The sequence below is a fragment of the Taeniopygia guttata genome, chromosome 1 (assembly GCF_048771995.1).
Source record: "Taeniopygia guttata chromosome 1, bTaeGut7.mat, whole genome shotgun sequence".
NCBI classification, from domain to species: domain Eukaryota; kingdom Metazoa; phylum Chordata; class Aves; order Passeriformes; family Estrildidae; genus Taeniopygia; species Taeniopygia guttata.
This window is the reverse complement of record NC_133024.1, coordinates 19,743,527-19,758,109: the sequence shown is the minus strand read 5'-3', so window position 1 is coordinate 19,758,109 and position 14,583 is coordinate 19,743,527. Positions and strand designations below refer to the sequence as shown.

General features: G+C 43.6%; 1 long non-coding RNA gene across 1 annotated transcript; it reads right to left on the bottom strand.

The window, feature by feature from the left end:
* Nucleotides 1-546: 546 nt before the first annotated feature.
* LOC140682425 (uncharacterized) lies at nucleotides 547-14,469 on the bottom strand. The gene is made up of 2 exons (XR_012054158.1): nucleotides 14,070-14,469; nucleotides 547-689 (listed from the first exon to the last, which is right to left on the bottom strand). It is a non-coding gene; the product is annotated as an uncharacterized lncRNA (long non-coding RNA).
* Nucleotides 14,470-14,583: the final 114 nt, after the last annotated feature.

Sequence of the window (14,583 nt, the reverse complement as noted above, 5' to 3'; positions counted from 1 at the left end):
AAATTGGAGATATTTCCCTTGAAACCACTCCAATAATGGAAATATTCTTCCTAAAATTGCTCAAAAAATGGAAATATTCCCAATAAAATGAGTCAAAAAATTGAAATATTCCCCCGAAAATGACTGAAAAAATGGAGATATTCCCCCCGAACCCAAACAACATCAATTGTAACTGAAATTTCTGTCCAAAAAAGACAGAAAATATGAAATATTCCATTTTCTTGACTGGTTCTGCTCCTCCAGCCGGGCCAGCATCTGCAGCTCCTCAGGGCTCAGCCGCTCCCCCGGGGCCACCGGGGCCGGAAGCGACTCTGGGACCTGGGAACCACCGGGAGAGGCCATGGCCGGGTCACCTGGGGGGAAAAAATTACATTTTAGATTGAAAAACCACATTTTAGATTGAAAAAAATCACATTTTATAGTGAAAAATTCACATTGGAGCCCAAAACTTCCCATTTCAGCCCCAATCCCCATTGCCCCAGGGCCCCTCCAGGAGCCAGGAGAGGCCATGGCCGGGTCACCTGGGGGGAAAAAATTACATTTTAGATGGAAAAATCACATTTTAGATTGAAAAAAATCACATTTTATAGTGAAAAATTCACATTGGAGCCCAAAACTTCCCATTTCAGCCCCAATCCCCATTGCCCCAGGGCCCCTCCAGGAGCCGGGAGAGGCCATGGCCGGGTCACCTGGGGGGAAAAATTCATATTTTAGATGGAAAAATCACATTACAGATGGAGAAATTCCCATTGCAGATGGGAATTTTCAGCCCCAAAATGTCACATTTCAGCCTCTTCAGCCTCAAAATTCCACATTTCAGCCCCAAAAATTCCCATTTCACCATGAAAAATTCTCATTTCAGCCCAAAAATTCTCATTGGTGTCCAAAAATTCCCATTTCAGCCCAAAAAATTCCCATTATAGTCCCAAAATTCCAATTGGAGCATCAGAAATTCCCATTGTGGCCCCAAAATTTACATTTCAGCCATAAAATTCTCATTTCACCACGAAAATTTCACATTTCAGCTTCAGAAATTCCCATTTCAGCTGTATAATGTCACATTTCAGCCCCAAAAATTCCCATTTCAGAATGAAAAATTCCCATTTTACCATGAAAAATTCACATTTCAGCATCAAAAATTCCCATTGCTGCCCAAAAATTCACATTTTCAACTTGAAAAAATCACATTTCAGCATCAAAAATTCCCATTTCACCATGAAAATGTCACATTTCAGCATCAGAAATTCCCATTGTGGCCCCAAAATCCCACATTTCAGCCCAAAAATTCCCATTTCAGCTCAAAAATGCACATTGGAGTCTTAAAAATCGAATTTCAGCCTCAGAAATTCACATTTCAGCCTTAAAATCCCAAATTTCACCCCAAAAATTCACATTTCAGCCTTAAAATCCCAAACTTCACCCCAAAATTTGAATTTTTGGCCACAGAAGTTCACATTTCAGCCTTAAAATCCCAAATTTCACCCCAAAATTTGAATTTTTCGCCTCAAAATTTCACAATTCATCCCAAAATTCAACTTTTAAGTCCCAAAATCCCACATTTCATTTCCAAAATTTCACATTTCAGCCCGAAAATTGGAAATTTTGGCCCAAAAATTTCACATTTCAGCCTTAAAATCTCAAATTTCACCCCAAAATTTAAAATTTTAAGCCCCAAATTCCCACATTTCACCCCAAATTCCCACATTTTATTTCCAAAATTTGAATTTTTGTCCCCAAAATCCCAGATTTTGTTCCAAAAATTTCAAATTTCAGCTCCAAAAATCCCAAATTTCAACCCAAAATCCCACATTTAATTCCCAAAATCCCACATATTAGCCCAAAAATTCCCATTTCACTCTTAAAATCCCAAATATCTGCCCCAAAATTCCCATTGCAGCCTGTAAAGTTCCCATTTCACTACCAAAATTTGACTTTTTGGCCCCAAAATTTCACATTTCACCCCAAATTCCCACATTTCATTCCCAAAATTTGAATTTTTGGCCTCAAAATCCCACATTTTGTTCCTAAAATTTCAAATTTTAGCCCCAAAAATCCCAAACTTCACCCCAAAATCCCACATTTAATTCCAAAATTCACATTTCACCACAAAAATTCCCATTTCAGCCTCAAAATTCCAAATTTCTGCCCCAAAATTCCCATTGCAGCCTTTAAAGTTCCCATTTCACCCCCAAAATTTGACTTTTTGGCCCCAAAATTTCACATTTCACCCTAAATTCCCACATTTTATTCCTAAAACTTCACATTTCAGCCCAAAACCCCAAATTTCACCCAAAATCCCACATTTTGGCCCCAAAATTTCCCACATTTTATTCCTAAAATTTCACATTTCAGTCCCAAAATTTGACATTTTGGCCCCAAAATCCCAGATTTTGTTCCAAAAATTTCAAATTTCAGCCCCCCAAACCCCAAATTTCACCCCAAAATTTGAATTTTTTGCCTCAAAATTTCACAATTCATCCCAAAATTCAACTTTTAAGCCCCAAATTTTCCACATTTTATTCCTAAAATTTCACATTTCACCCCAAATTCCCACATTTCATTCCCAAAATCTCACATTTCACCCCAAAATCCCACATTTTATTCCTAAAACTTCATATGTCAGCCTCAAAATCCCCATATTTCATCCAAAATCCCACATTTCAGCCCGGAAATTTGAATTTTTGGCCTCAAAATTTCACATTTCAGCCCCAAAATCCCACATTTCATTCCCAAAATTTCACACTTCAGTCCCAAAATTTCATATTTCATCCCAAAATCTCACAATGCGGAATCAAAATCAAATTTCAGCCCCAAAATTTGACATTTTGGTCCTGAAATGTCACATTTCAGCCCCAAAAAGGGGAGCTCACCCCAAAAAACCCAAAAAATGGGGAGTTTGACACAAAAAAAACCCCAAAAGCTCCAAAAAGGGGGGATCACACCAAAAAAATCCCCAAAATTGGGACATTTAACCCAAAAAAAAAAAAAAACAAACCCAAAAAGGGGGAGTTTGACCCCTCCAAATAAACAAAAATCCCCAAAACCCCACAAAAAACACAAAATTGGGAAGTCTGACCCCCAAAAAAACCAAAACGGGGAGTTTGACCCCAAAAAAAAACCCAAAAGGGGGAATTTGAGCCCCCCAAAACACCCAGAAAGGGGGAATTTTTCCCCAAAAAAACCCAAAAAGGGGGGTCAGACCAAAAGCCCCACAAAAGAGGGGATGACCCCAACCCCCCCCCTAAAAAGTGGCTAAATCCAAATCCCCCCAAAATTGGGGTGACCCCAAACCCCCCCCTAAAAGGGGGATCATTCAAAATCCCCCAAATATGGGGTGACCCCAAACTCCCAAAAATTGAGGTGACCCCAAATTCCCCTCAAAAATGGGGGTGACCTCAAAATCCTCACAGACCAAAAAATCCCCCAAAAATGGGGTGACTCCAAATCTCCTAAAACTGGGGGTGACCCCAAACACCCCATAAAAGGGGGGGGTGACCCGAAATCCCAAAAACTGAGGTGACCCCAAATCCCCCCAAAATGGGGGTGACCCCAAGCCCCCAAAAATGGGGTGACCCCAAATCCCCCATAAAGAGGGTGTCAGGCTAAAAAAAAAACCAAAAATGGGGATGACCCAAAACCCCCCTCACAAACGGGGGGGGGGGGGGGGGATGGAGGGGGAGGGGGGTCGAACCAAAACCCCAAAACTGGGGTGAACCCAAATTCCCAAAAATCGTGGTGACCCCAAATCCCTCCAAAAATGGGAGTGATCCCAAACCCCCCTCACAAAGGAGGGGTTAAATGAAAGCCCCTAAAATTGGGATGACCCCAAACCCCCAAAATGGGGGTGACCCCAAATCCTTCCATAAAAGGGGGGGTGATTCCAAATCCCCAAAATTGAGGTCATCCCAAATTCCCCCTAAAAATGAGGGTGACCCCAAATCCCCCTCAAAAAATTGGAGGGACCCCAAAATCCCCTCAAAAACTGGGCTGACCCCAAACCCCCCCTGTTATGAACGAGCACAATAGGCTTTCTAATCCAATTAAAAAGATTTATTAATGGTAGGAAACGAAAGCAAATCAGCGCGCTGGGCGGCAGTTATTCCAACTACCGCCCTTTCGTGCCCCATTCCCCCCCAACTTATTGGGTCTTCTCCTCCGGAAGTGTGACGTTCTGGTGTCTTTTCTGCGCAGGTGCACCTTGTTGCTAGGTGGTCGTTTTCTGCCTTTTGGTGGTCGTGGGATGAAGGCCAGTAGTCTTCCTCAGGCTTGTTTCTGTGATCTGGGAATTCTCTCAAAACAAGAAATGTTATCTCTAGGCACGTTTACTCGCATTCCACAGGATTACGGAACTCTCCTTGAAGATATTCGCTTAGGTGCTTTGATGCCTAACAACCAACCTCTACTCCCTAAATTAGTTAAAGCAGTGTATAACGAAGTTGTCCTTGAGAGATATTCTGGAATGCTTGGCAAAATGAGAACATGTTCAGACAAGTGAAAACTCTAAGTAAAGATTCTATTTTATAGATGTGAAAACTCTATATTATGAACAAAAAGGCCTTATTTTCCTAACATTCAGACAAGTGAAAACTCTAAGTAAAGATTCTATTTTATAGATGTGAAAACTCTATATTATGAACAAAAAGGCCTTATTTTCCTAACATTCAGACAAGTGAAAACTCTAAGTGAAGATTCTATTTTATAGATGTGAAAACTCTATATTATGAACAAAAAGGCCTTATTTTCCTAACATTCAGACAAGTGAAAACTCTAAGTGAAGATTCTATTTTATAGATGTGAAAACTCTATATTATGAACAAAAAGGCCTTATTTTCCTAACAATATCCCCCCTTTTTATTTTAAACCTCTTTTTGTTCAATAAAGCGTTCTAATTCCCTTTTGCTTAATTCTAAATAATCTTCAGTTTCTACTTCGCTAAGTGGCTCGTATTTTGGTTTTACCATCATTAAATGTGCAGCTTCTAATCTATTTTTCACTAGTGTAATAAGCTTGTTAAGAATACATGGCCCAAAAGTAAGTACTAGAATTAGTAAAATTACTGGTCCTGCAAGGGTGGATAATAGAGTGGTTAGCCAGGGAGAATAGGTAAGCCAGGATTCATACCAGCTCTGCTGGGATTCTCTTTCTCTTTTTCGTTGTTCTATTTGTTTGCGTAATTCAGCCATCGTGTCTTTTACAATACCCGTGTGATCTACATAAGTGCAGCATTCTTCCTGCAAAGCAACACAAAGCCCACCCTGCTGTAAGAATAACAAATCTAATCCCCTTCGGTTTTGGAGGACTACCTCAGAAAGGGATTTCACTGATTTAACTAGTTCACTTATGGCTTTATCTATTCTACTCAGATCTTCATCTACAGATGTGCGCAGAGCTTTCATACCCTGGTTTTGACTCACTAAGGAGGCAACCCCTGTTCCTACTCCTGCTCCTCCTAAGCTGAGCAAAATTGCTACCGTTAGTGTTGTAAGTGGTTCCCTTTTAGCCAGGTAGTGTTCAGGGGTCATTTGATGTTCTAGTACGTATTCTTTTGGATGGTATACGATTCTGGGGATTATTAGAACTTGAATGCAGAAATCTGAATTATTAAAGGCTTTTACCGATAGGCAGGGTGTAACTCCAAGTTGTTGACATACCCATTTAGTATTGACTGCTGGCATAAGCCAATCAGAAGGCTTGTTTGTTCTGTTAATGCTTACTGTCGTGTTGCAGAGGTGTTGCATATCTGCTGGAACTTTCCCTACACACCTTCCTTGTCCACTAACCTGGGACAGTGTAATGCCTGAAACACTATCTCTTCCCTTTCCCCAGAGACACTCCTTTGGATTTGTACCATTTATTTCTCTTGCCTCAGATGTAATCCCAATAGCTTCATAAAAGGGTGGATTTATCATATAGCAAAGCCAGCACCCCTTGGTTAAGTTAGGATAAGTATGATTCAAAACTCCAAAAGTAGCTTGCATAATTTTCCATAAGGTTGTATACTTCTGCACTAGTATCTGAGGTTCTTGATCAATTTTGTTTGATTTTACAACATTATCTCTGGTTTTATTACTCTCTTTTAAGTCATTGCTTATTACTGGATTTGGGCCTATAGGACTAGGGTCATGTGGAGCTACCTCCTTTTTTATTTGTATCAGATTTCCTGGATCATGTCCTTCTATCCAATGCCTAACCCCCCATGTTTTGCCTATTAACCATCCAGAATCACTTGGTTGAGTGACATTTAGGTAAAGAAAGGTGCAGTTTCCAAGTAAGTTTTTCCCAGTCCAAGGCCACTCTTGTGGTCGTTTACACCCTGCTGGTCCATGCCCTACCTTTAAATATTTGTCTAATCCTCCACCCGGAGCCCACGCTGATGCTATTGTTTCACAACCCCAATAGGCGCAGAAATAATGTCTAGGGTAATTACAGTATTGCTTCCCTGGGTTCGAGGCAGGGCACATATAGAAGCTTGTTAAATTTAACAGCTGCCCACATTTTGAACTTTGAGTTAAATCACAAATCCCAATCTTAAAGCTCGGTGCTCCAGGTCCCGTTATTGTCTGTAAAATATGACGGGTATCGTGATCCTCCCATCTGCTTAAGGTCCATTTAAAGGGTTCATGTATATTAACTGTGGCACTCTGGAGGGGAAGCCATACAAACATAAAAACCCGTAGGATTGAGTGATACGCACTGCAGGAGAGGATGTTACTTATCATGCTCAGTTTTACATTCCCATTTTCCCTCATTCCGTTGTCACCATTCTCATACCCATGATGATTTATATTCTTTTTCAAGGTTTGGGAGGGCCTCTCAACCCCACTACCTACCTCTCTGTCTCGCCTGTCAACTTGGTTGCTACAAGTTACAGGGTAAGCCATCTTCTCGACAGCAGAGATATTCTTCAGGGGTGGGATCGTTCCCTCTCTCCCACTTTGACCTCCGGGAGTTCCAGTTTTTCGCATTCAACTGTGGGGTGTCGCACCTGAGCCTTTTGACTAATTTGCGACACTTGACTTGGACTATATCCGTGAGGAATGGACCTAGGGGTTCATTGGAATGGTAACAGTGGAATTCAGGGTTTATTCCTTTTACGAAAATCTCCCACCACTCAGGGGATCCTTTAATCAATTCCCGAGTGGCAACCTTGTAATTTAGTACTTCAGAGGTCAATCTGCGCTGCTCCAGCCAGCAGCGTTGACATATACTTTTCGGAGCTCTCCCCTTTCTGCAGTGAGTCCACCACAATCCTTTACAGATTTTGCAGGAAAAACAGGCAAAAGGGTAACAATGACAATCTAACCAGCTACACTTTACTCTAATACTTTGATGTTCAGCATGGCCCTCCCCCTCCCAAGGTTTCTGCTCTTTTTCAAGTCGGATGAACCGATAAAAGGGCTGCTGGGCTGAATCCTCTAGACGTTTACAGTATCCTGGGGGTTTTGTTTCTCCCACCAGTTGTACTTGCAGTCCCCAGTTATCCCCAACCCAAATGTCCTTAGAGTTGATAGTGTTCATGAAAATTATTTGTAAGTCCTTTTTACTGTTAACTTTAAATCCCCCGGCTTCCCGTCAATTTTCCAGCTCGTTTCCCTGGAAGCTGTATGGAATCGAGTTGGATCCACCGGCCCCTTTATTCTGCTAGCATGAGTCCATCCCTTCTCTGCTGTGCGGACTGCGGAGTCAGTGGTGATTAAAACCAGGTATGGTCCGTCCCACTTTGGGGTGATTGAATCTTCTTTCCAGCTTCGGATGAGGACCCAGTCGCCGGGTTGTACCTGGTGTAACACAAGATCTAGGGGTGGTCTTTGGGCCCACATCCCCTTTTCCCATAACTGTTTTTTATATTTCATTAAAGTGGTTAAATATTTATTAATACTTTGATCAGTAATGTTAGGATTAGTTTGAACTTTTTCTAGGGAATAGGGCATCCCATACAACATTTCAAATGGGGACAGTCCTATATCAGCTCGTGGCTGAGTTCGAACATTTAATAATGCCAACGGCAGACATTTTATCCAGGATAGTTTAGTTTCTAGTACTAATTTGGTGAGTTGTTTCTTAATTTCTCCATTCATTCTTTCTACCCTCCCCGAACTCTGTGGATGCCAGGGGGTATGTTGTTCCCATTTTATGCCCAGAGCTTCTGCTAGCATCTGTGTTATTTTTGAAGTAAAATGGGGGCCTTTATCAGAGTCTATCGTCTCTGGGACCCCATATCTAGGTATTACTTCTTCCAGCAAGGCTTTTGTTACTGTCCGAGCTGTCTCCCTGGCAGTGGGGATTGCTTCCACATAATGTGTTAAATGATCCACAATAACCAAAAGATATTTCAGTCTCCCTACCTTGGGGAGCTCAGTAAAGTCTACTTGCAGATTTGAAAAGGGCTTCTTTGCTACTGGCCTCCCACCCAGGGGCAGTTTCCTTAGGTTTTTTCTGTTTACCCGTAGACAGGTTGGACAACTCCTAGTAATTCCTTTCGCTAAGTCATGTAGGCCCACCGTCATGTAATGGGTGGCAAAGTGATCCACCAGTCCTTGAGCGCCCCAATGTGTTCTCTGGTGTAATTTACTGAGCATCTGCTGAGCTACGGCTTTAGGTAGAACTTCCCTCCCATCCTTTAACAGCCATTTCCCCGATTTCTCTTTTATTCCTAATTTTGTAAGCTTCTCCTGTTCTTCTATTGTAAATATCAGCTTATCCTGGGTAGTCGACTCAGGGTCTTTTGGGGTATCTACAAGGTCTTTCCTAACTCTTTCGCTTAAGGTTAGTGTTTTAATAATTGCAGCTTTCTTTGCTTCATAATCTGCCACATTGTTACCCCTACTCCGGTAATCCATTCCCCGTTGATGCCCTTTTAAATGGACCACCGCTATCCTTGTAGGGCCTCTCAAAGCCCTCAGGAGGGCTACTATTAGCTTTCGATGTATTAAGTCCCTTCCCTGTGAGTTCATGAGGCCCCTTTCTTCCCATAATTTCCCAAAAGTGTGTACCACCCCGTACCCATATTTAGAATCTGTATAGATGGTCCCCTCTTTTCCTTCTAATAGTTCCAAGGCTCTTAGGATAGCGTATATCTCGCAGGCCTGGGCTGACCATGTTTTGTCTAGGGCTCCGGATTCGATTACTTCTAGGTCAGGCCCCCCCACTATGGCATATCCTGATCTTCTTTGACCTTCGACTATTCTGGATGATCCATCAACAAACAATTTCTCTCCAGTTTCTAATTCTTCTTCTTCTAGGTCAGGTCTAATTTTAGTTTGTTCTTCTATAGTGATTACACAGTCGTGCATTAGTGATTCAGTTTCGGGCTCTCCGAAAAGGAAGGAGGCTGGATTTTGCAGAGTGGTGGTTTCTAAGGTAAAATTAGGGGTTTCTAATAAAATCCCTTCATATTTCAGGAGCCTGGCATCAGATATCCATTTATCTGCTTTCTGTTGCATCACACTCCGTATGTTATGTGGAGTTAATACTTTTAAAGTAGCATTAAAAGGGATTTTCCGTGATTCTTCTACTAGTGCTGCACACCCTGCAATTATTTGCAGACAGCTAGGCCATCCCCTACTCACGGGGTCTAGGATTTTAGATAGATAGGCAATAGGTTTCTTTCTCCCTGCCCAATCCTGAGTAAGTACCCCGTACGTTACCCCATCTGTGGTATTAACAAATAGAAAGAAGGGTCTATTTAGGTCCGGGAGGCTTAAGACTGGAGCGTGGACTAAGGTCTCTTTTAATTCTTGAAATTTAGATCTTTCTTCTTCTGTCCACTTAAGATGACCATCCTGGGTGAGTTTGTGATATAAAAATCTTGCTTTCCCACTATAGTTTTCAATCCACTGTCTACAATATCCCGTAAGTCCTAATACTTGCCGAATTTGTCGTTTATTTTGTGGTAGAGGGAGAGACAGAATTGCTTGCACCCGGTCTGGGTCAATTCTCTTTTCTCCCTTTTTCAAATAATGTCCCAGGTATTTAACTTCCTCTTCTACAAATTGTAACTTTGCTTTGGAGACTTTTAACCCCTTGGATCCTAAGTAATTTAATAACTTGATACTCTCCTCTCGGACTTTGTCTTCTTCGCTCCCTGCTATTAACAAGTCATCCACATATTGAATTAGTTTCACTTCTGAGGCTGTCTTATAATCTTGTAAAACTTGTTCTAGGGCTTGCCCGAATAAATTGGGGGATTCCGTAAACCCTTGGGGTAACACAGTCCACCGAAGTTGCTGCCGCCTTCCTGTATCAGGGTCTTCCCACTCGAAGGCAAAATAATCTCGACTAGACTCGTCTAGAGGGCAAGCCCAAAAAGCATCTTTCAGATCTATGACGCTATACCACTCGTTCTCAGGTCCTAGTTTGCTTAAAAGAGTATAGGGGTTTGCCACCACTGGGAACCGGGCTACGGTTCTCTTATTGATTTCCCTAAGGTCATGCACCAATCGGTAGGATCCATCTGCCTTTTTTACTGGCAGGATCGGGGTATTGAAAGGCGACATACATGGTTCTAGTAGTCCTTTGTTTAACAGCCTTTCAACTTCAGGTTTTAACCCTTTCCTCCCTTCTAGTGAAATTGGATACTGTTTTATTCTTACCGGGACCTCGGGATTCCTGATTTTTACTGTAAATGGGGTTATATTTAATTTGCCCACGGTTCCTGGATTATACCATACTTCAGGGTTTATTTTCTCTTCGTCTTCTAAACGGAGGGGGCAGAGTCTAATCTTTAACTCTTTTTCTACTACTTCAATTTGAATTCCTAATTCAACAATCAAGTCTCTCCCTAACAAATTGTAGTCCGCTTCAGGAACTAATAGGAAATCACCCACCCCCATCTTAGTTCCTGATTCTACCATCACCTCTTTAATAATTTGTACTTCAAATGGTTCTCCCTTAGCTCCTATTACTGTGGCTGTCTGTTTCGATAAATTACAGCCCTGAGGCAGGAATTGAATAGTAGATCTCTCTGCCCCCGTATCGACCAAGAAATTTATTTCTTGGCTCTGGGGACCCACCTTCAATTTTATCAAGGGCTCTTTTTGATGTTTCCCGGTCCCCATAAAATAGAGCCCCTGACTCCCCTATTCGATTTTGAACTCCTCCTCGTCCTTAAGCCTCCTTCTGCACTCCTTTTTGAAATGTCCCTTCTTACCACAATAATAACACACCCTTTCTCCTACCTTTCCCTTGTCACCCTCCCTATTCCGAGTGACTCTCTTCTGTCCTTCCTCCGCCCGCCTGCTTTCCCTTACCGCAGCAACCATCATTTTCACCTGCTTCTTCTGACTTTCATCCTCTCTTCGGACATAAACCTTCTGTGCTTCTCGCAATAATTCCTCTAAACCCCTGTCCTGCCAATCATCCATTTTCTGTATCTTTTTCCTAATATCATCCCAGGACTTAGAGACAAACTGGACTTTAAGAATTGCCTGTCCCATTGGGTCATTCGGGTTTAACCCCGAGTACAGCTGAAAACTTTTCCTTAACCTCTCCAACCATTCAGTGGGGGTTTCATCCTTCTTTTGTCTGTCATTAAATGCTTTATTTATGTTCTGGCCCCTAGGAACGGACTCTTTTATGCCATCAATTAATATGGTCCGAAAGTCCCGCATGTTAGCTCTATGGACCGGATCCTGGTTATTCCAATTGGGATTCTCGAGAGGCCATTTGGTATCGGCCCGCTGCTGGGCATGTGCAGGTTGAGCATCCCAGACCCGCATACCAGCAGTTCTTATCATGTTCTTTTCCTCAACCGTGAATAAAATGTTAAGTATAGATTGTAATTCCTCCCAAGTGTATATATTAGGACCTAAAAATTGATCCACCCGCTCTGCCACGCCCAGGGGGTCTTCTAACAAATTTCCCATCTCCTTCTTAAAGTCTCTAACATCCCCTGAACTCAAGGGCACCGAAATGAATCCAATCCCCGGCTGTGGTCCGCCCATGGGCATTTCCCTTAAAGGGAATAGTTTGCCTCGCGTCTTACTTCGGGTAAGAGGACCACGCGAGCCTGAGGGTTGATCAGAGTCTGAGTCTGATTCTTCCTCATCCGATTGTGGAGGAGGAGGGGGTGCATTCGGCGCAGGGGGAATGTAAGGCGGGGGTGCAATAATTACTTCTTCCGCTCGCCCCTTCTTTTTCTTTCCCCCTGAAACCTCCGAGAGTTTAAACACGAGCACCTCTGGTTTTTCTGTCCAGACTCGGGCATAGGCACTCTCCTCAGGGTTAGGAGGTTGTTTAGTGTTTATCCAACCATTTAACAGTTGCTTTACCCAGTCTTCTGAGGACCCAAAGATGGGCCAAAAAACACCTTTAGAAATCTCTTGTCCTCCCCATACTTCTATGCAATAGTGTATCATCTTTGCTTTATCCTTCCCAGGTGCTCCTGGAAGGTGCTCCCAATTCGTCAGCATAAACCCTAAGGGACTATCCTTAGGAATTGGGGGAAGTTTTACCCCCACCGGGGAGGGGGATTTACTCCTACTCTTCCCCTGCCCCATGTCCTCCGGAGTACCTTCAATCACTCACGACAGCACAATCGCTTCCCCTGGTTCGTGGCCCAGGCCCTCGCGAGCTCTGGAAAACGCACTACTAAGGGTCCACACTTGCTTGGAGAATCCGGCTGCCGGTTCTCCTCTCATTCACACACACACTCGCCGTACTCCGGGATCCCGAACCCCGCCCGGACGGATCCCTCTATACTTACGCGTCCTGCGTCTTCGTCCGGACTTTGTGCACAAAATTTAAGGGGTACCCTGGGCCCGCTTCCCTTTCCTTTTTTTTTTTTTTTTTTTTGCTTTCGCTTTCTAGGCTTTTAGGTTCGTCGGTCGGGATGAGGGTAGAAACCCCGGTCTGAGTCCGCTCAAAGGAGCGGAATCGTGGCGCCCCTCTCAGAGAGAGGTTCCCCAGATCCGCGATCCGAGTCACGGCACCAAATTGTTATGAACGAGCACAATAGGCTTTCTAATCCAATTAAAAAGATTTATTAATGGTAGGAAACGAAAGCAAATCAGCGCGCTGGGCGGCAGTTATTCCAACTACCGCCCTTTCGTGCCCCATTCCCCCCCAACTTATTGGGTCTTCTCCTCCGGAAGTGTGACGTTCTGGTGTCTTTTCTGCGCAGGTGCACCTTGTTGCTAGGTGGTCGTTTTCTGCCTTTTGGTGGTCGTGGGATGAAGGCCAGTAGTCTTCCTCAGGCTTGTTTCTGTGATCTGGGAATTCTCTCAAAACAAGAAATGTTATCTCTAGGCACGTTTACTCGCATTCCACAGGATTACGGAACTCTCCTTGAAGATATTCGCTTAGGTGCTTTGATGCCTAACAACCAACCTCTACTCCCTAAATTAGTTAAAGCAGTGTATAACGAAGTTGTCCTTGAGAGATATTCTGGAATGCTTGGCAAAATGAGAACATGTTCAGACAAGTGAAAACTCTAAGTAAAGATTCTATTTTATAGATGTGAAAACTCTATATTATGAACAAAAAGGCCTTATTTTCCTAACATTCAGACAAGTGAAAACTCTAAGTAAAGATTCTATTTTATAGATGTGAAAACTCTATATTATGAACAAAAAGGCCTTATTTTCCTAACATTCAGACAAGTGAAAACTCTAAGTGAAGATTCTATTTTATAGATGTGAAAACTCTATATTATGAACAAAAAGGCCTTATTTTCCTAACATTCAGACAAGTGAAAACTCTAAGTGAAGATTCTATTTTATAGATGTGAAAACTCTATATTATGAACAAAAAGGCCTTATTTTCCTAACACCCCCCATTAAAGAAGAGTCAATCCAAACCCCCAAAATTGGGGGTGACCCCTAAAATCACCCCCAAATCATCCCCAAACCACCTCAGGGCTGTGCCCCCTCACAAAAAAAGGCGGGAACCCCCAAACCCCCTCAGAGCTGCCCCCCCCCCACCCAGAAAAAGGCGGGAACCCCGCAGCCCTCAGGCGGCGCCTCCATTTTGTCCCTCAGGGTGCGGGGCGATGCCCGCCCGCTCGTCCCTGAGGGAGAAAAGGCTCCATTGTCCGCCGGCAGCGCCCTCACGGCCCTCCCCGCCCCTCGTACCTGCGCTCCGAGCCCACGGCGAGCCCCGGCCACCCTCCTGGGGGGGCTCCGCACCCGTCCCGCCGCCCCTGGACCCCCGCAGCAGTCGCCATCTCAGAGCTCCCGCTGCCGCCCTGGCCGGCACGGAGTGACCGCGGTGAAACGGCGCGGCTAATCAGAGCGCGAGTTCCGCGTCTGCAACCGCCCACCTGCAGCATCTTGGCCAATCATGAGAGGGAGTGCGGTGACAAGGCCAGCCCTTTCCCTCCTTACTTTTCCCGCCATTTTCCCCTCAGTTTCCTGCTCTTTCCCCCTCACATTTCCCACCATTTTCCCCTCACGTTTCCCGCCCTTTTCCCCTTTTGGGGTTAATTTGGGAGGATTTGGGTTTTTTTGGGATCTCTTGGTGGTGTTTTTTGGAGGTATTTGGATTTTTGGGGTGGTTTTGGGGTTGTTTGGGGGGGATTTGGGGGGGTTTTGGGCTGGATTTGGGGATTTGGGGTTATTTTGGGTGGATTTGGGGTTTTTCGACATT